Source organism: Plectropomus leopardus, chromosome 14 (genome assembly GCF_008729295.1).
Source record: "Plectropomus leopardus isolate mb chromosome 14, YSFRI_Pleo_2.0, whole genome shotgun sequence".
Taxonomy (NCBI): Eukaryota; Metazoa; Chordata; class Actinopteri; order Perciformes; family Serranidae; genus Plectropomus; species Plectropomus leopardus.
In genome coordinates this window covers 28699228-28722143 of record NC_056476.1, presented here as the reverse complement: position 1 = coordinate 28722143, position 22916 = coordinate 28699228, and positions in this window count along the sequence as shown.

Genomic DNA, 22916 nt, shown 5'->3' with positions numbered 1-22916 from the left:
CTGCAGGCTATTAAACCTGCTGACTTTATTGAGGACACAATTAAAAATGTTTGAAGTGCATAACTGCGTTTGCATAACAACTAATGTTATATCACAGAGCTCTGACCTATGTTCACTACAAGCCCACGACACAAAATAATAAGCTACTTAAACTGCCATACAGGTGCAATTCACCATGAGGTTGTTCTTGTCTTTGGCTGGGTAGGATTTCTGATTTCAAGACACCAAACTCTAAGTCATTGTGTACATGACCATAGATAATGTAATTGTCAGCATCTGTAGGCTCTTAACTTCTCTCTGGTGTACACGCTCAGTTTCACCACCACCAAGTACGTATATATATATATCTGGCCACTGAATATTTGGCCACTTGCTAACTTATTCAAGCTACTCACTATTAGCTCACAAATCTGGAAGGCAGTCACCATTTGTCAAAGTCAACTTGTTAAGGCAGCATTTGCAATCTTTTGGTGGTTAATCCCCCTTGAAAAGCTGTTGCTTTCTGCTATACCTCCATTGCCAAAATGCATGTGCACACTTGCTACATTATCCTTGTGTAATAACGGCAAATGGGTCTATATGAACACAAACTTGACTATCCTCTTAGCCAACCTACACACCCCTTTTTGGACTGATACAATAGAAGTTCCCTGAGGTGCAGGCTGATATCCTTGATTCTTTTCACACATTAGTCCCACGTTGCCCTCTCTCCCTGCACACAGCATGTGGATCAAATGTGGTCTACATGTGTTTGGCCACTTTTCCCTCTGTTAACCCCCATTCGGACTGAGTCGCTTATAAATTAATAATTGCTCCACCACGCCTGGCCATTAGGGTCCTGAGCTTTACATTCCAAGAGCTGTCACGTAGGAAGCCAGATGGCGAGCGTCACACTCAGACATTTGTCATACACTTAGATGACCCTCCAGACTACATCAGTCATGAATTAGTGATGACGTCACAGACTTGGGATATATTTAACATCTCAAAATTAAAAGCAGTTTGGGTGTTTTCAGACCTGTTCATAGTACAAAATATTGAAACTGGCTACAGAAATATTAGTGAAAATTTGCTTTTTCATGAATTTTATGTCTGTTTTAGAAATTGGAGAAGACAATTCAGATAGTGGATTGATTATCGTCATCTATTCTGTGGAACAAATGGAGCTCAATGCTTTGCAAAATTCTTAACTAATGCAATGACTGATGCATACATTTTGCCATTATAGAAATAATCTTAACTCTGTCTGCTGACTGAATGCTTCTGTTGATCATGATTGCCGGACTTGACTTTAGTTTTTTGGAGGGTTGTTATATTTGAGAGTTATTCAGTTGAACCAGGAAAGGGAGTATTAATCAATATGTGCTTCTTCTGCCTCTTCTTCTGATTGTTCCTTGAAAGTTAGGACCTCTTTTTCTCTCTTATATCAGTAGCAGTGTGGATGCAGGGCATGTCAGTTGCCCACACAACGTTTTGAACTGATAGATACTGGTTCCATCCCTATTGAGAACTACTGCTGTTGCTGCCACTTTGTTTAAATTGGTGCTCCTTCTGCTGCTTTTGCTGATTGTTTCATATGATTTAGTACGTTTCTCTCGTTCTGACATTTGGTGGCGAGGTATTAGAGAATATGTCCACATACCTTGAGAGCTGCAAGATCAGTGTTTTGACTGCAGACTATTGCGGTGCATTTCGGCATTTTTTTTCAAGGAAGTTATTTCACATTAAAGTTATTTCTCCATTTTCAGCAATGCTAAGCTTTTGGCATTCAAACTGCATTTTCTGCAGGAATGCATTTTCTAGTTAGACTGGACTTTTTATGTTAATATTGTTGGCATTTATTAGTTTGCTTTTAGTTTTGTTTAGTAATAATTTAGTAATGTTTAATTTGAGACTGACTAATTGTTTTTATGCTGCTGTGCGCAATGTAGTAGGTAGTTGTCAGGTTATCTGTCCATCCAATCATCCCATTATCATAAGTGCCCCATCTTAAAATGCAACACTTTTTCGTTGTTAGTAGGGCTGTTCTTTATAAATGTGGCCTAAGATAGAGCTAAACAGCAGAGGAAGGGCGTAGACATTACTGGGAATATTTATTCTCTGCATTATATTGTACAAACTGGTAAGAGGTTTGTACAGAAAGCTGGTCCTAAGGAAGTCATGAAAGGACATTCCTAAAGCTGAGATATTGTGACGATAAGACTGAAAACATCTGTAAACTGACCTGGGCTTGGCCTCTCTATTATTAATGCAAAGTTAATCCTGAACTTCTTGTGCAGCTTCAACAACAGACTGCAGATAGCTCACTCTGTTCAGAAACACCTTAGTCTCAAATTCCATTTAATCCTGGACTGAATCTGGCCTTGAATGGGTTTTTACAGGTCCTCCGACAGCTATCAGCTGACACGTGTTAGCTACACGCACTTATCGCACTGTACCAGGATACCATTAGTGCTGTGAGCGGCTGCTGAGGTGGCTGAGAGACTTCTCTGCCTGAGCCTAGCTCTCTCCCTCAGCCTCCGCCTCTCTATTAGGACCCTTCAACCGCTCTAAATACCTTTAAAATATTTGCTTACAGAAGTCTTGACATCTGTCAACCCTCCATGGCCGAGCCAAAGGCACAGACGCACTTTTGTTCGGGGCTCTGGTTTCATGCCCTGCCTTCGTTCGCTTGAGTTCGCTCTGGCCCAATGGTTTGGCAAGGCTGATAGCAAATTAGATAAATTCTGGGAAGTGGCTCAGGAGTAAACATGTCTCGTCCTAATAGCAGAGTTCACACCCTGATCTGCACATGAATGAGAGGGAGCTGTGTTCAGGATGAGCGCTGGCTATTGGCACCACGTGCACACACGCACACACACACACACACACACACACAGCAACTGGCTTGATCGGGAGGAGCAAACCTACAGAAAACTATCAGATTTAGTGCTATAAATCTGTCTGATGAAACCTGTGAGAGATCTTTGTGTGTGTGTGTGTGTGTGTGCGCGCGCGTGAGCGGACGTGTTGTGAAATCAGACATCTGGTTATATGGCCCCTATGCACAACAGGCCACTATTTACTGCCCCTCCAACACCCATAAAACACACATGTCTGAGTGTGTCTGTGTGTAATCATCTCTTCCTTCTCTTCCTTTTCCCTCTCTGCTTCCTTTTTTCTTTTTTTTTCTTTTTTTCTCCAGAGCCAAAGTTTAAAAGATTTGATCACCGGGGCAAACGGGAGAATTCCTGTTAGCCTTCTTCTCTCTCTTTAATCACCTCTCTGTGTATTCCTCCTCCCTCTCGTTTGCTTGGTCCCCACAGAATTATCTGACAAAGTTTTCCCTGAGTGCTCCTTTGATCCTCCGAAGAAGGTGACAGCATTTAGAGACGGATGTTTTAGAGCAAACCAGTGCCAATAAATCAGAGAAATACACTGGAGCTAATGATATGCAGGCCTTGAACTCAGCTATCAGTTTGTCATCTTACATGTAAGTGGCTGAATATCACGGAAACTAGGCTGTCTGATTATGCCAAAATCTGATTTTCAATTTTTTTTTTCTTTATTTGCAATTTTACATCTATACAAGATGGACATACAGCAAATATAACAAAAAAGGAACAAAGCAACAACATCCACCAAAACAACAGCAGCAGAATGTATCGCATGTTCACAATTGAAATTGTGAATATAAAATGTGCCAGATGGAAACATCAATTTAGAAATTTATCACAAAAAAAGTCTTTCCACTCACATGAGGTGGTATTTCGGGTGAAAAAACGCTTTTTTGCAAAACTGCAAAGGAAACACTTTTTGGGGTTTCTAGGTCACATGATGCTAGGGCTATATGCTTGTCAGTAGGAACTGGCTCCCTCAGGCATGATGCAGTAGGAGCCACAAGAGAATCAGAATCATAAATACTTCATTGATCCCCGGGGGGGGAAACTGTGGTTCACTACAGTCACAGTCAGGCAAGTAGAAATAAGTACCTGCACCAGTGTATAAAAATATCAAATAGAAATACAGTAAGAGTAAACAATAAGAAGAGCAATGTAAAATAACGAAATAGAAATAGATAATAAGCACTTATCTGTGAAATTTAAATTATAATAAGGATAATGTGTAAAGTGTGTAAAATATAAAACTATAAACTGTGCCTTATGCTCCAAGCAATGTAACAAACTGGTATGTAAGTTAAAAAATATAAAAACAAAAATAAGTGTGCAAAGCTACAACATAACAAGAATATATATACGTAAGTAAGAATAGCAATTAGAATATGTACATAATATACAATGCATAACAAAATATGGCCTACATTCAAGAGTTGCTATTCAAGAGGTGTTATTGTATCACATAACTCTTCAGAAATTGAGCGGATCATCCAGAATTTTTTGAATCCACAATTGCTCTGTGAAATTGTGGGCTATCACCTTCTCCAGAAATCCCTCATACGTGGCCACATATAAAGGGGTTTGCCTTTCCATTATCACCTTTATTATTAAGCCTTTATGTAAGTTTGCATGAATGTGTGAAGTGGTGCTGGTATTATGTCCATGCTGGCACCTTTGGACTAATGTACCGTACTCTACATTAGCTATCGCTGTCAGTCACATTCTCTGCTTCACCTCACATTTCAAAATGCAAATAAACTGTCTATATAAACAGAAAATAAGCATGTTCATGTTTGAGACACACAAATTCTATTTTAACCCTTTAAGACCTGAGCGAATTGGCTGTATGCCCTCCAAAAACATAGAAAGAAGGCAAAAAGCAACTTCAGAAATGGCCCAAAAATTAGAAAGATACTAGTAAAAAGTCAAAAGGAAATTACCTTAAAAAATAAGCAAAGAAACGAAAGGAAAATGAGAAAAAACAAACGAGAAAATAAGCTGAAAAGTGCTAAAAATGTAATCAAATTTAGTATTTTTTTTAATAACATAACTTCATATATTAAATTATGAATATAGCTTTCTGAGCATTTTCCCATTTTTTAAAAATTTCAATTTCAATTTCAATGTCACCTTTTACTTTTGGGATATTTTTTGCCAAGTTCCTCGTTGTCTTTTCCATTATGATGTTTAAGAAAATCAAACTAATGGTACAGGTTTTTGAAGGCTTAAATGCTTCTGAAAGGCATCTGATTGCAGCAAAAGAAAACTAATGTCGATCCAGGTTTCAAATGGTTAACATTGCTCGGCGGTCTGATGTGTTAATGGCAGGCTCTGAGACAGACTATAAATATATTTAAATCAGCAAAATGGCCTTGTCACAGATCAGTTTGTGCTTTATCTCAATCCAGTGACTCTCAACAGCAGCATACCAGTAACTCAACTAAATCAGAACACACAAACAGCCATAAAGCTGCTCTCTGTTATTCTGGTTTATGAGCAGATCTCTTGTTACTACTTTGTTATCATCTTATCTCCCAGCAGGAAGTAAAGCAAATGCCTCTGGCCCAGCCCCTGCTTTTGTTCCCACAATGCCTTGTTTTCAGTGCAAACAGATGCCTGTGTAGGTATCAGTCTGTTGAAGCTAAAGCCTCGTCCTCCCTGCTGCACACTTTGAAGTCCCCATCAGAGGTGTGAAGCACTGACACTGTGCTTATCCTCTTTTTGAACCTTGTGGTGGATGTTGGATTTATCTGTAAGAGGCTGTCAGCTAGTACAATATGGGGAGTTCCTTTAGACATCTCTGCTGTGCAGGTTGGCCATGTCGCTTTGGTGACGAACAATATTGTGCTTCATATAAAACTAACAAACTTTTGAAAGGATGCTTTCTTCATGCCAGGCACAGACCTGTATGTGTCAGTGTCACGTACATACACCAAAAGCACTAACAGATCAGACATATTTGATGAGTTTGAAATAAGAATGGGTTAAGATATAACCAGTCTGCATCTTCTTTTGCCTTTGCATAAGTTGTGGTTTAATTTGATTATCAATCACATTAAATATAGCTGCCTAATAGAGTATTGAGGTAACATCCACAGGTGGATTGAAATCAATGAATTTATGCCTCTGGCATATGTCACATTAAAGACATCTTGCTGAGACTAAAATGGGGGCAGAGGGACAATTTTTGTCTCTTTCTGCAATTACCAGTCTGACCAGTATTCCCTCACCCAGCTGGCTAGCTGTGTGAAGGTGTGAAAGTGTGCAGGGTTTAAACGTCTCTTTTAAGCTCTTCTTTTGAAGAAAAAACAACAATTTATGTGTACATCTCGTTGCAACACCACAGTCTGAATGTGTGCACAGTTATCCCTATTTGTACAAACAGAAAAAAGAAGAAAAAAATAACACTTATGATAGAACAGCAAAAAGTGACTCCATTTTGCTGAAGCACACTGCAACATCATCTGAAAACACATTGCCCTAGCCAACCAAATGTGCATAAACGCTTATATAAGATTGGCCAATGCAGTGATAAGCATTCAAACTAAATGACCTATTACTAAAACTGCACCTTCTGTTTCTTATTTCCTTTTCTCTTACACCTCCAGCATCATGCTCACACCGGCTCAGCCCCTTGGAGTGAAAATTTGCCCCAATCAACACCTCTCAGGCTGGAAGTGTTGGTGTTACACATTTATATTATGTTCACTGCAGTTTAAATGCTAAGGGACAAGGCAGTCTCAGCCTCTTCACTCATTGGGGTTAAAGTTGGTGAACTTTGTTTAATCCAAATGACCGTGACACATTTCACTAAACGATGGTGCACAGCGCTGCAATTACATCTCAACTTCTGTTGTGGTATGTCCTTTTGTTCACAGGGCAACAGCATTTTTGGGGCCTGAAAACACAGACTTTCGAAACCTGGTTCTAGAATGTAATTTTTTTAAAAACACCACCCCTTCAGTCTCTTGGTTAAATTGGCAATGTTGTGAGAATACTGACGTCACAGCCGCACTTCACGCATGCGCATGGTGTTCTTCTATGGTGTGTCATTAAAAAGTTACATCACCATTTACTGGCCTTACATGCAAACTACAACCTTTTTGGTTGTTTTTGTGGATCCATGTACACAACGATTGTTTTCACAATGCTAACTTCCGGTTTCCCTTTTTGAATGATGAATACAGGCTACCGTCATCTGTTGGTGTGGAAAGTGATTTCCTCTCATGCAGGCGCAGAACGTATGCTGCTTGGCAGTCTGTTTGGTGTGTTAATGTGCAACTTTTTGGCTGAGACACAGTGACGTGAGGCGACACAGCATGGGGCTCCATGAAAGAGGACCTGCTCCATTAGTAGATATAAGAGGCTCATTTTCAGTTAATGAAAACACAACAATTCTTATTTTCAAGTGAATACAAGCTAATGAAAACAAAGTTATTATTGAAAGCATTTCATCAAGAGTGGGCTCATTTTGCACCAATTGTTGGCAAATATACACACTCATAGAAATTATTGGTAAATATACAAATGCAGCATTAAGATAATTAGTGCATTTACATACTCAGTATTGACACTACACTTCTCCAGGATTTAAAATAACATAGTTATGTGTAGTTTTAATTTTTGCCAGTATATGCCCCTTTACCTTTAGTTGTCCTCTGAAGTAGAAGTACACAGTAATTAAGAGGTATACATTAAGTTGCAGAATTTTTAGGTGCTTTAGGGGTCTTTTGAATGTTATATCTGGGTACAATGAGTTAGAGTAGCAACATAATTATAGATTTTTCAGATCTAAATTTCATAAAAAAATATGTTTTTTTTCTAGGCACAGGTGTATTTATTAAGACTATCAACTTTTTGGTTTTTTTTCGTGAAATTGATTCTTACAAAAGCTGCAGGCAGAATTACCCCAGGCCAAGGAGTCAGTTTGTTGAGTAGGCATGTATTTTACCAGTCGCTGCACTTGTGGTGTCAAAGCCGAAGATTTTGAGTCATTTCTCGACTTGTAGAAAGACCTAATGCTCTTACCTATTTATGGTCAAATACATTTATTATGTATGTCATTTTTGTTAAGTAGAATAGAATGGGCCTGCGTGTGAAAGAGACATAGCAGCCTACATTTTAATGTCAAAGAGTGAGTATTTGTCAACCTCTCAGGTGTTAAAGTTGTAATAGCTCATCTTTTCTCTCACAGACCTTCAATCATTTTTAAAATATACATCAGAAATTATGCCAAAAATAAATAAATTGTTACATAAAAATACAACATAGTTTACTATCCTTTGAAATGGAATTAAGAGAACATATTTGGCAGTACTTTATAGGAAGGGTACAAACCATAGGTTTAAGTAATGCATGACTCCTGATCATATAACACATAGAGTACTGCTGGGTGCATAGCTTTTATATACATGTTAAAGAACGTGTTAAATGTGTTTTCACTGGATAATTTCCCCAAAAACAACAAGTGTTCAAAAACAAACCCCTGTGTTTCTGGGCTTAAAAGCTTTGAAAGGTAAACTTTGACAAAGCTTGTAAATGAGCAACATCACTGGAGTTCATGCCAAGTCTAACCTGGCAATGAAATCTGGTGCCAGCAGTGTAATGGAGAGCACATTCCTGCACAAACATGTGAACTCCAAAACAGATGTTTGTATTTATGCACCTCTGGCATCAGAGAAACAATAACTTTTGTTTGTCTCATTTCTGTGCTTTGCTCTTTTTATATGCTTTGCTCTGGTTTTATATCCCTCTTTGTGCACAGATTGGATTACTCACACCCACTACTGGGCAAGTGAATAGACACATTCCTCACTGTAGCGCCTGAGCAGCTCCCACCTCCACACAGGTCCAAAGAGACTTGGAAATACTCTCCTAAACTGCTCTTGTCTTTATATATATATCTAACTTATCCCCACAATTCTGCTGCAGCTTGACCTGTCAGATTTTTAAAAATGTTTTTACATTCAAAACTTAACTAAAAATTAGAACTGAAAAACTAGAACCTGGCAATGTATGCCCCCATGTACCAGTCAAGTTGTATTTATAGTTTATATCCTCATCTTTCCCCCCCTGGCAGCACATACGATTTATACCAAATGATCAAATGTCTTCTGTTTTGTTCCTGAGTTATGATGTAACAGCCATAGAAGTATATTTGCAAAACATAGTGATATCACAGTAATTTTTACCTTTAACCTTTTGGATATATAATGTCATCCTTTCATTTTATCCTACTTGACAGTTTTGTCAAATTCTGTCACATTAGCATGTTCATTTTTGAGTAATGGCTAATGTTTTGTGAGGCCACAGTGGCCTTTACCTTTAACCTTCAACCACGAAATTCTAATCAGTTAATTCTTGAGTCCAAGTAGATGTTTGTGCCATATTTGAAGAAATTCCCTCAAGGCGTTCTTGATATATCATGATCGAGAGAATGAGACTGACACAAGGTGACAGTAACCTTTGTCCTCCAAATACTTATCGAAGTGGATGTTTGTGTCAAAGTTGAAGAAATTATCTTTAGGTTGTTCTTGAGTTATTGCATTTCCGAGAATGAGACGGATGCAAAGTCACAGTGACGCTGACCTTTGACTTATGACAATCCATTTTACTTTATTATTGTGTCCATGTGGACATTTGTGCCAAGTTTGAAGAAATTCTCTCAAGGCGTTCTTGACATATTTTCCTCCCTACAAGAGTGAAATAGCCAAGGTCACAGTGAACTTGACTTTGGACCCATCAAATTCAAATCAGTTCATCATTGTGTCCAAGTGGATGTTTGTGCAAAATTTGAAGAATTTCACTAAAAGTGTTCTTGAGATATCACATTTACAAGAGTGAGATGGATGCCAGGTCATTGTGACCTTGACCTATGATCTATGACAACCAAATTATTATTAATTTATTGTTGAGTCCAAGGGAACAGTTGTGCTAAATTTGAAGAAGTTCCTCCAAGATGTTCTTGAGATATTGTGTTCACAAGAATGGGAAGGATGGACAGCATAATGCTTAGAATGGAGGCATAAAAACAAGCCACAATGAAAGTTATATGGAATTTGTTCCATTGTTTAAATTTTAATATGTAGTACTGAGGACTAAAGAGCCCTCTGATCACAGTTTTCAATTCATGACATCAGATTATTCTTTTTTTGTGAAAAAAGGACATTAAAGCACAAAGCTCATAAATACTTGTGGTTACTCTAATTAAACCTGGACTAGATTAACACCAAGAGCTCACACAGGGCTTCACAGGGTTTCACACATCCCAAATGCTGTTTAAAACAGTCTTTAGCCTTTAATCATACCTGCTGAACAGCTGATTGGTATAACAGCAGCAGAACTATTTTCATCTAAGTTTCCTTCTAACTCCCAAATCAGAAGCTTTGATTGCAACTGCAGCCTTTAGTTCAGATCCAAATCCCTGAGTGTGTGCTGGAAATGGCCAGTTAGATATTGACTTCTTTATTTATGTAGCACCTTTCAACCTTAAGCACAAAGTACCTCCCAGATAAAAAGGTTTACAGAATAAAATAAGATGTCAGAAACCAATGAAGCCCCTCAACTGCCCCCTCATGACAGAACCAAAATTAAGAATGTTAAGAGTGTTTACTCAAGATAATAATAAATTATAAATAACAATTAATAAAATAGCACTGCATACATGAATATATGAGGGTACAAGTTCAGAAATGCAATTTCATAAATAAGTGAAATGTGGATAAGAGAATTAAGCTCATATAATCAGATAAAATTAAAAGTAAAAGTAATAAGCAGATAAGTTGCTAATAAAGGAAATGATCTCATATAAAACAGACTGAATGCCAATAAAAGAACAAACTCTTGAATTTAGAACAGAGTGCAAATTGTATGGAAGTGCATAAAATAATCACAAAGGGAAACTAAAACAGGGCCACTATAAAATGTAACCATAATAAGTTAAAACACCATCAATAATAACATTAAGGGTAGGCTTTCTTTAAAAAGTGAGTTTTTAGGAGGCTCGTAAAAGTTTTAGTGGAGTTTGCCGATCTCACACTGAGGGGAAGACTGTTCCAGAGGTGGGGGGCCATAACCGAAAACGCACGGTCGTAATAAAAGTTTAAAATGCAATTTTAAAATGAATGGGTAATCAGTGCAGTGATTCTAAAATGGAAATGATGTGACAGAACCTTCTGGATTTGGTTAATAATCTGAGGTCTGGTTAATAATCTGAGTTCTCTATAAACTGTAATGGTGAAATTGGCTGTTTGGGGCAAATTAAAAAAAACCTGTTGTGGTTAAATTGTATGATTAACCCTTAGAAACCTGGATAGACATCACTTTTCTTGTGCTCTGTTGAGGTGCCTTTCACAAGCTATTCAACCCTTGAAAATTTAGAAAATTGGAAAAAGGCAATGAGCAACTTGGCAAATAAATTCCCACAAACTCCAAGAAATTAGTTAAACTTTAAAAGAAAAAGACCTGAAAATTTGTTTAATGAAAAGGGAAAATAAAAATAATTCTAGGGAGAAATGTCCAGAGAACTATATAATACTATTATAATTATTATACCCATACATTTAAAATTATGTTTCAGAAAAAATTTACATATATTTTTGGAGGGTCTATTTGTTTGTCTGTTTTTTTTTGTTTTTTGTTTTTTTTTTTAAACTTTTTTTATTTGTTTATTTTCAGGTAATGTAATTGTACTTTTTTTTAAAGAAAGAAAATGTGTTTGAGATCAAACCAATTTGCTCAGATTTCAAAGGGTTACCACAAGGCAAATTTTTGGGTTGGATTTTATGTGAACACACCTTAAGGCCATGTTCAGACTGATAGTTTAACTGCATCAAAAACATAGCTCCCTCATGCTTTTTAGTGAGGTGCTGGTGCAGACTGCTGCCTTAACTTTTGCCATAACCCTGTCCAGTGTCATCCATTAAATGCATGCATGTGCACATTCCTGGTACAGTACCTTGCAGTATGCTTTTAATTTAGTTTTTAACCCTGTATCCCGAGTAAACTGTTGCTGCTCTACACCAATAAAACTGTTGTGTTCTGTATTTGCTGTCTGGATGGACAAGTGAAAATCAGCATGCACTGACAAATGGTCAATAGTTAAAGATGACCTGTCATGCTCATTTTCAGGTTTTTTCTTGCAATTTTGGCTTCTCCTAGGACATGTTTATGTGATTTAATGGTTAAAACAACACTTTAGTTTCCTACTGTCTGTGCTGGAACACCTGTAATCACCCTCTGTTTTAGCACCTGTCTCTTTAAGCCGCCCTCTTGAAAACGCTCGCTCTGTTCTGATTGGTCAGTGTTCCTGGGTCCTATGTATCTCGGTGTTCGGTGTTGAACACAACGTTACAGCCTCGTAGCGGTGGCGACGCAACGGTAGAATAGTTTGTTTTAGCCTTGCAACCGTTTTTTACCTCTGGCTATTGCACTTTGGCTTCATAAATCCTGAAAGTGGTGTTCATTTGTGAAGATTATTTATATATATTTATATAAAATTGTAGCAATCTGAAATCCAACGGGAAAATCCCATAAGCTTTTTGACAAGGGCATCAGGGTGGCATTTGCTTCTGGGTTGGCCTAAAGAAAAACATCCTCCCTGAGGCACTCTATAGGCTACATAATGTAAACGTTTGAAGTGTGCTTCTAGAAGATGACCTTAAAAAGAAATCCATCGCATTATAATGTCATACTATAGCAAGAGTAGAAAAAACTGTTGGAAACAGATTGTTCCACATGGTTTGGAGCTTGAGGGTTTTGCTCTCAGGATTATATTTACCTCATTATTTTTAACTTTGGCCACATTTAAGCCTTATGGACTGTTTGATACATTTTATGTGCTTTTTTCATAGTTTTTAAATAATTCTGTACATGCATGTCACATAAATTGGCAAGCTTGTCCAGCTCAGCTCCTACGATAAGTCTAAAATAAACAAACTAAATTACATTTATACTATAAAGTGCAAAAACTGCACCATTGAAACCCATTCAAACTGCAATTTTTGATCCCACAGCCATCAAAGCATAAAAACATGCATTGTATTATTTCTGGGTATCATTCTGGACTTTTGCCTTATAATTTGTCATTTTTACTGTTCCCACCTGATGACATCATTTTTACCATATTTGGCATAAGGTGGGTGAAAATATATGCTATTTCCACTAGGTGCACTGTCACAATCAATTTTACTGCAAATCATTGACATATCCCAGGCTGTGATTATCAAAATAATAAAATGTGAAAAAAATCTACTTTGCATGTAGTATATTGAAATATATGTCATTATTTTGTGCTTTTTTAAAAAATATATATATAATAACATGGTGACATCATGACAAGCATTTAAAGAGTTAAAATTCTGAAAATAAATTATTTTTTGATATTTATAGGACTGATGTTGGTTGAAAAAATAATAATGAAAGTAGAAAATAATATTAATGTATAATATTTTTATAGTCTGGTTTTAAAAAACAGAGCGGTATGAGTGTAAGTATGTGACACTGAACAAAAAATAATAATGCATTAAAATTAATGTTGCTGCTGATCACTGACATATCTCAGGCTATGATAATTTAAACAAAAACTACTTTGCATGTAGTATTTTTTTTTCACCTAATAATATTAGATAATGATATTTATTTATTGGGACTGATGTTGGTTAAAAAAATAATCACAGTGAAAGTAGAAAATAATTTTAATATATAATATTCTTAAAGCTTGATTTTTTTAAAGCGCTCTCCAACACTGTCACAGTATAAAACATAAAATATGGAAAAGCATAATAGGCCCTCTTTGGTTTTACTGACTTGTAATTGACATTGCTTTTGTTTGTGGTAAGCATCTTAGAGTATATATAAAATGTATTATTATTATTATTATTATTATTATCATCATCATTTAACAAATGTGTGATTTGAAGTAAGTGGATTAAACAGGTAGGCTAAAAGTACAGGCAGATGTTTTAATGGAGGAAGTAAATATGGAATAATGGCTTTTCCCTGGATTCACCAAATTATAGGACTTATGAAAAAGCATTTGGTTCATTCATATCATTCCTTATCCCACCCAGTGTGTCAGCTTCGAGCAGGGATGCTGCATGAAACCTGAGGCTGATTGGGTCCTGGACTTGTTAATGCACAGAAATCCCAGGGTTTATTCAGCTGGAGCAGCTGGAAGATGACCTGTGCTAACACGAGGATCCATTACTGCGGCCTTCACCCCCCCACGCCAATCCAGCCTAATAAGATACAGACTGTTAGCAGTCAGGCGGTCACTGCCACAGGGTGCCAGCCTCTCACTGAGGTAAATAGTCTGAGTATTAATTAAAAGCTGTGTGTTTTGATTCCTGGCACTGACAGGAGGATGGATTCCAGCTGTTACTTGGCCACTGGTGGAGGGCAGGTATTATATCTGAGGTATTAGTCACTGAAAGGCACTGAACCTGAAACAGTGTGGTTCCATTTCAAATTAGTTTCATCCCTTTATCCCTCCAGGTTACATTTCCAAGTGTGATAGGATAGGATGGGGTAGGATTGGAGATACATAGGATGAACTTTATTAATCTCTAAAGGAGAAACTTAATTGCCACTATTGTCATCATATAATGATAATAATAATAATAATAATAGCAATAATAATATTCATAATAATATGTTTATTTATATAGCACCTTTACAAACAGAGTTTTCAAAGTGCTTTGACAAAACTAGGCAAAGTAAAAGCAGGAGGGGTTTCATTTTCATTTAGACTTAGACTTAGACGACTTTATTGATCCCCGGAGGGAAATTAGTAATATACAATAAAACACTATAAAACACTATAAAAACAATTTTAAAAAAAAAGACACGTTCAAAGAGCTGCTGCAACAGGCTGCCACTCTCACAGCGCCATCTTAGGTGCGAATATTTGGTTTATTTTCTGTATAAACCAAATATTGAAAAAAAGGTGTTTGTTTTCCTCATTATTTGCCTGAAAGAAGAAAAAATAAAATAAACGAGGAAACAAAACAAAACAAAATAATTGGTCAAATTTATATTGGTCTTTATTTTTATTTTATTTATTAATATTTATTTTCTTAATTTACTTTCTTAATTCTGATTGTGTCATTCTGCTGAGGCTCCGTGCTTCGTGCATGCGCCATCAGAGGTGTGACGCTCAGAATTAAAGAAATGTTTGTATGTGTTTAAACATGTCAAAATCTTGTTTACAGTTCGAAAGTAGTCTATTATGCTTTACAGATTGGTCATGTAAAAATAAAGGTATTATCTGCAAGTCCTTTTTTACCTGTGTAAATACATTTAAAAACCCAATACAACAAATAAAATGCTATTTCTTACTTTCCAAAAAGTGATTGCAGCTCTTATCTTGCCACTGAAAGGCTTTTTCTGCATCAAAATGACTTGATTTCATTCATATTGATTATATTTCACAGATTATAGCTCACTCAGGCCCGTTTTAAAAAACCTGTGTAAATACCTTTAAAAGACCAGTGCAACGAATAAAATGCAATTTTTAATTTGGTAGAAAGTGACTGCAGCTGCTATTTTGTTATTGAAAGGTTTGTTTCTGCCTCAAAATGACTAGATTTAATTACTGGGGGGGTTCTATTTGACTAATTGTAATCACTCCAGTCATTTTTACCTGTATATAAATACCTCTAAAGGGCCAATGCAATACATAAAATGTAATTTCTTACTTGCCAAAAAGTGATTGCAGCTCCTAACTTGCTACTGAAAGGTTATTTCTGAAATCCGTGTATCATTCGTTCAATTAATATTCAATTGAAATCAAAAAACGGAAAATTAAAAAATGGGTTGTTTTCTGTTTTTTTTTTTCTTTTTAAAATGAATTCATAATTCATAACTCTTTAAGAGTAGTGAGCAGAGATCTGTAAGCCTATATATTTATTTGTAACTTGTATAAAGGAGAGGCACACGCTGACAGTTTGACGCTGGTGCATTTGTGCGTGATTTACAGTAATATGTACAGTAAGATGTGTGTGTCTTGCAAATGTCTGTACGGGAAAGTTGCACAGCTCTGAATTTTTGTTTGTTGGTTCCTTCCATGAATATCAATCATCTCTCGCGATTTGGTTGAGATCCGTTCCCATTATTCACTGTAAGGGTTTCTATCAAAGTACACTGTGAAACTATTTTGGCTGGAAGGGTGTTTATGTCTTGAAATACCTTGATCTGAATTTATAGTCATCATTTCCAACAATCAAACGTGGTTACCTCACAACCATAAAGAAATTGACTTTCAGGATTTTTCAGCCGCAGTGCAGCCAGACATGCACCTGTACATGTATAAAGTGTATACATTATATCCACTGAGATAAGGAAGATTAGTGTCAGTTTCTTTATGGTTGTGAGGTAACCACGTATGATTGCAGCTGAAAATTACATATAGGCTAACTTTTCTAGTGCCTGTCCATTATTACACACCATGCACTGTATATCTGGGGTAAAATGAGTCAGTCACGCTTAAATGAAATGATAAGGTCATGTACTTTTAATTTCAATAGGAATGATATTTAACCTGTCTCGTGTTGCTCTTCAATAAACTTTATTATCATTATTATTAAGCTGTCCAGGTGACAACCTAATAATAATGATAATGATAATTTTAAATGGGAATCTGTTATTATTATATAGAACCTTTAATAACATAGTTTAACACTGTGTTTTGATAGAAACCCTTACAGTGAATAATGGGGAATAATGACTAAAATGCTGCCGTCACCACGAGTAGCGCTCACTTCAGGGCATACTCCCTCTGGTGCCCTAAACCAGTAACTACAGTTCAATACAAGAAATCTAAAAGCATCACAAACATACGTTTAAACTCGTCCCTTCTCACATAAAATAACTTATATCAAACAATTGTGACTACGTATTTGTGTGTGTGTGTGTACGTGTGTGTGTGTGTGAACATAATTTTACTGATATATCATTGAAGTGTTATTCATCGCCTGAGAACCAGGCAAATCTGTGAGCTCATGTTTTATTTGCTCTGGCAGATGCGTCTGGTCTCCCTCCGGTTTGCAACAGATCTCCAGCCGATCTGACTCAGGTTGGGCCAACCACAACCATTTATCTAATGTGAGGCAGGTTTGATGTGATGACTGACAGCTTGCAGAGCTTTTGCGCTTTGCACCAAATATGTAATCACGTCATTTCTGCCTCAGGCACCCTCACGCCGGGGACACAACAACAGTGATGTAATGTAACAAAATAACAATACTGTTAAAATACTTAACCCTTTGAAACCTGGAACAACATTAGTTTCTTGTGCTGCATTCATTTGTCTTTTACAGGTATTCAAATCTCTGAAACCAAAAAAGCAATTTTTTTTTACTTTTTTTTAAAAAAAAAAAACATAGCTAAAAAGGCATTACAGAACTTTGCAAGAGATGTCCCAGAATTTGTGAGAAAAAAACTAAAAATTTAAAGAGCAAGGGAGAGAAATTTGAAACTAATAATCATAAAATTAGGGGAAAATGCCCATAACTATAACTATACCCTGCCTCTTGCCCAATGACAGCTGGTTTAGACCCATAAGCACTTACACCAAGTGAATTTTTTTAAAATGTTTTTTTCATTCAGAGGCTATAAAAAATATTTTAATTAATATAATTTTATGCTTTCATTGAGTTTATTTTTTTAACCAACATCAGTCCTAATCATAAATATGAAAAATTAATTCATTTTCATAAATTTAACCTTTTTAATGCCAGGTTTTTGTCATGATGCCACTAGCAAAAATAGAAAAAGAATGTATTTTAAAACAAACCAACAAAAAATAGATGTCATCAGGTGGGAAATAGTAAAAAATGACAAATTCCATGACAAAAGCCCAGAATGACACCCAGAAATAATGATTTAATACTTTGATGGCTGTGGGATTAAAAAGTTCATTTTGAATGGGTTTCAATGGCACATTTTTGCACTTAAAAGTATGAATGTAACAATTTTGTTCACACAGTGTATTTTAGTGTTATTGTAGGAGCTGAGCTGGAAATTCCAAGATTAAACAGAAATATGTGATCTTGCTAAAATGTATGCCTTATGCAGAACACAGCCAAAATTATCAAAAAATGAAGAATGAAAATTATCACAGTCCTTAAGGGTTAAACATAACAAGAGAGTTTTCTCACATTTATTTGCTCTTTGTTCTGTTCACAGTGTTTGGGTTGAGTACAGTTGTTTTTCAGTGTTGCTGAACGTTATTGTTGTTGGCACCCTGACGAACTGGAATCTCTGAAGTCACACTGTAAGTAGATACTCTGTGTGTGTGTGTGTGTGTGTGTGTACTGTATATGTACATGTGAGAAACAAGCATGTCTGTATGACTAACATTTGATCAGGTTATTTGTGTTTTTTTTAGCCTTTACTGTAATGTGTGATAATAAGAGACAGCCCATTGACAGTGGAGAGAGAATACCTGTGTCCTGCTCTTAAAACAACATGCTGTCAGTGTCTTCACCCAACATAGTTGAGCAACAGGCCTCAGAACAGCAGGAGGGAAGGAGGGAGGAGAGGAAACTTCAAACGTCCGGCATGTTTACAGAGTCCCTATTTCCCCTCCAGTGTCGACTGGCCCATACACACACACACACACACACACACACACGGAATGAGGAGGAGAGGAGGGGTGGTGAGGCGTGGTGGTTGGGGTCCATCTATCAACTTCCTCCAGCTCCTCCTCACACATTCTTCTTCTCTTCTTCTGTTTCAATTAGGCTTCCATTTACTGTCAGGAAAAACACAAAACTAAAGGAAAATTGCATATTTTTTTTTGTAAACTAAATATTTCCATTATTTCAGTCTGTCTGTCTCACACACACACACACATACACACACACACCAATCAGTCAGATTTTCTTCCATTAACACCGTCTCACTTCTCACCTTTCCTTTCACACCCTGCTCTGTCAGAGCTTCTCTCCAAGCATCAAAGAACACTTGAAGCTTGCGTTTGATGGAATGCAACGAGCAAGAGGGAAGGAAAATATTTCAACACAGTTCGGCTCAACGGAACAACTGAGCCCAAACAAGCAGTAATACCAAAGGGGATGAGGACGAGTTTAAAACAACACAGTCACCTTATTAGGTTACTTTGATCCCAGGGCACACTGGAGATGGCAGAGTGTGGGTAACAGTTTAAAGAATCTGGGAGAGCATTGAGTCAAGTTTTGAACCGACTAATTCTTAGTCTTATTTGGGGAGTGTATTGAGTTGTTGTTAGCATAAGAAATAATTAAATGTATTGTTTATAGATTAAGGAATTATAAGGATTTCCATATTCAGCTTCCAGTATTTATAACAAAAACATCATCACACCACAGTGCATAATTATACAAAACAACCCAATGGCCAGAAAAATTTGGCAGGCACCTCAATAAAAGACAACCACGTTTAATGGCTTAAAAAGGCACTGAAAAATCAGCTAAAAACCCCTTTTCCACCCAAATTAGCGCCTTCCCCTTTCCCATTGATGGTAGGACAGAGTTGCGTACAAGTATGCCTTTTTGTGTGTGTGTGTGTGTGTGTGTGTGTGTGTGTGTGTGTGTGTGTATGTGTGTGCATGCGTGTGCGTGTGTGTGTGTGTGTGTGTGTGTGTGTGTGTCTGTGTGTGTGCGTGTGTGTGTGTGTGCGTGTGTGTGTGTGTGTGTGTTGTTTTGGTGTGTTACATTCGATGTCACGGACAGGGTGAAAAACTAACATATTTAGGACATCCAAGAAGACCACACACCCCTTCTTAACATACAGTCAGTGCTGAGGAGATGGAGAGTGTCACCGGCATCAAATTCGTGAAAAATCCACATAGCAAAAGATCCATCATGGTCCTTAAACAACTCCCACCTGGTGAAAAAAAAACCTTAACAGATACTTTTCTTCCTTAAATAAAATAAAAGAACTCAAACAGGCCTCTCAGCTCCTAATAAACTTTTACAGAAGCACCATACAGAGTATCCTCTGCTACTGTGCCACAGTGTGATGTGCCAGCTGCACTCTGAGAACCAGAAGGACTTGGTCTGGTGTGTAAAAGCAGCACAGATGATTGTGGGAACTGTGCTCCCAAACTTGGGCACGCGTATGCTAGCTTTTCACATGCTTTTTGACCGCCCAGGTCAAAGTCTGTTTGTCCCCTTGCCATGTGGGAAATGATACAGAATTATCAAAGCCCAAACAAAAAGACTGAAGAAAAAACTTTCCCCCAATGCTGTAGCCTCCATCCCAACAACCCTGCCATAGCAGTTGAGGACAGAGGACTGTAAAGCCTAATTTCCAACAAGCAGTCCAGGTCAGTTTAGTTTGTTACACTTTACGGCGATTATTTTTGCATTTGTATCGTCAAAGGTTGTGGATGGTGCCAATAAAACTTTTCGGTTCTATCCAATTTTTTTATCGAACAACTCGGTTCAAACTAAAAGGTAGAGTCAGTCTGTTGATTGGACATGAGAGAATACACGCTCTTGATTGATGAGGATTCAATGCACTATCCCGCTTTTTATCCCATTAATTGTGACAGAGACTCTGCCTGCTCTTAATTGTTCCAAAAATGTCAGCATGTATACCCCGTTTCTTGGACGATTGACAAGGTGCAGATGTTTCTCTGCACTGTAAGTGAAGAGAAAATACTATGAGAGCTGGATGGAGTGGTAATGCAGCTATTACCATCCAGTTACAAACTAAGTCACATTTAGGAGTGTTTTATGCTGTGGCAAAGCAAAACAGATCTAAGGTTTGGGTGCAAGTTTGTATCATTTGCATGCAGTTTCTAAAAATACTTTACAACAGGGTTTGGTAGAAACATGGCTTAAATATTGTCACCCAACCCCTACCAGCTGCTAATACACTCCAACTCTCCATATGCATCTAAATTCTTGTGCAATACCTTTTAATTATCTACAATCTTTTATTATCTTGTTTCTGTCTTGCCCTTTATTACTGCTGATCTTTGGAAGTTACCAAGCATAATTTTGTTGTATGCCTACAATGACATGGTTCTGCATGCAATATTCAGAGTATTAATATAGCAGCAAACCCCTACTTTCTATGTAAAGATATAGTGGAGTAATGGTGTCTTGAGCAGAGAAAACTCAAGCTCACTCTGTGTGTGTTGTAATCCAAGCTTCTCTATGGTTTGTTGTGGTAAACTGGTCCAGCTGCAAGTGCATGTTAGTTCATGTGTGTATCCCCTGGGCTAGCTCATAGGCACCACATTGCACTACACTCAGATGGCAATTACCGCTGATATCAGGACAGGGTCGCTGCAGAACTCTGTGGGTGCTGTTGTTTTTATTGCTGCTTATGGAGTTAGCACTTAAACTGCTAGCTACTAGCTCAGCCACCTCCATGTTGAGTATTGTTTGCAGACAACTCACACGCTCTGAATATCATATAGAGCCCGGTTGAGGTGTCTTTTGACAACAGAAACACAAAACAAGTCAGTAGGCAAGTTTCCATAACAGATTTGAACAAAACTCCTGTCGCAAAAACATTCCAAGAAGCATGGCAATGGATGTTCAAAACATTAGCAGGTTTATTTCTATTGCAGCCACCACACTAACTGTCATTATTTTTAATCAAAGGTGACGTAGGCATGTTATAAAAGCAATAATGGAAAGGCAAGCCCCTTATACCTGGGAGCGGCAACGTATGAGGGATTTCTGGGAGGTGATAGTCCACAGTTTCACAAAGGAATTGTGGATTCAAAACCTTTGGACGATCTGCTCAACTTTTGAAGAGTTATGCTTCGTATTCATATTATGCGATACAACAACACCTCATGTAGCGCCCACTGCAAGCTGATTATGTAAGACTCTCAGTCTTATTCTCCGACCACACATACTGCGCATAATTTTTAGAATGTCCTATAAAAGCCAAAAAAGTGTTTCCATTGCAGTTTTGTAAAATATGGCTTTTTCAAACCGCCTGAAATACTACCTCATGTGAGCATAAAAACTTTTTTTCAAAAGTGCCTTGGTTCTATCAGGCATTTTGTATATTCACAGTTTCAGTTTGCACAATTTGAGGGTTAAGGGAAACTAGCCTAGTAACAGGAGGGTGTAACCTTCGTCCCTACCCTCTCTATAGAGGTACTCCGCCAGTAGAAGCTGTAAATGTAGAAACAAGGATGTGAGGAAGTCTTTTACCAGACGAAAAATTATACCATATACAACATGGATGTCAATTCGGATGGGACTACTCACCCCTGCAATTTTTACTCTGCATTTTATGGAACATGTGTATGCTTTCTGCTGTGAGCAGACATTGTGTAGCAAATGATAACATTGCAGATGTGGATGGAAAGAAACCTCAAACATGCTCTGACAATAATTCTGTCACTCTTTTTTTGTAGAGATGAAGAATGGAGCATTTCTAGTCTGGAGATTGGTTTGACTTTATTCTTTTCTTACCATCTAAATAGGAATTCCTTTGGTTGGGACACTTGATCAGATTAAAATAGTTAGGGGGCCAATAAATAAGCTCATCCATTGATCACACACACTCACACAGATACTGTCTACACACATGCCACTGCCATCAGAGACATTCACCTCAGCTCAGCACATCCTAACAAGGTTAGCAGCAACATACACTGATTAGGGTCCTAACAGAACCCTTGTGCACTGATGGTCATTGTCTATCCAATTGTTCCAACAACAGTGCATTAACCACAGTCTACATAGTATGCATGGATGGAGTGTAAAACGCTTCAGGAGTATTGGCTGTCCATGTCTTCCATCCATATTTGCATCATTATTTTAAAGTTAAATCCCTTTTAATTAAAAAAGACAAAGTTACTGAAGTCTCAGTTGATGCACGGGGCCATGAAGTTGCAAAAACAAAGCTTGCAACTGCACAAAGTACCTCATCTGGTAGGAGTTCATACATGGCAAAAGGACCACAGAAAGAAATTAAGCTTAAACATTGTAGTTCATCTTTTCTGTGTTTGTGCAGAATGGAGATGATATTTTGGTGAAATCATCCAAGGCACTCTAGGTGGTAATTTGCAGGCAAATGGACTTGATT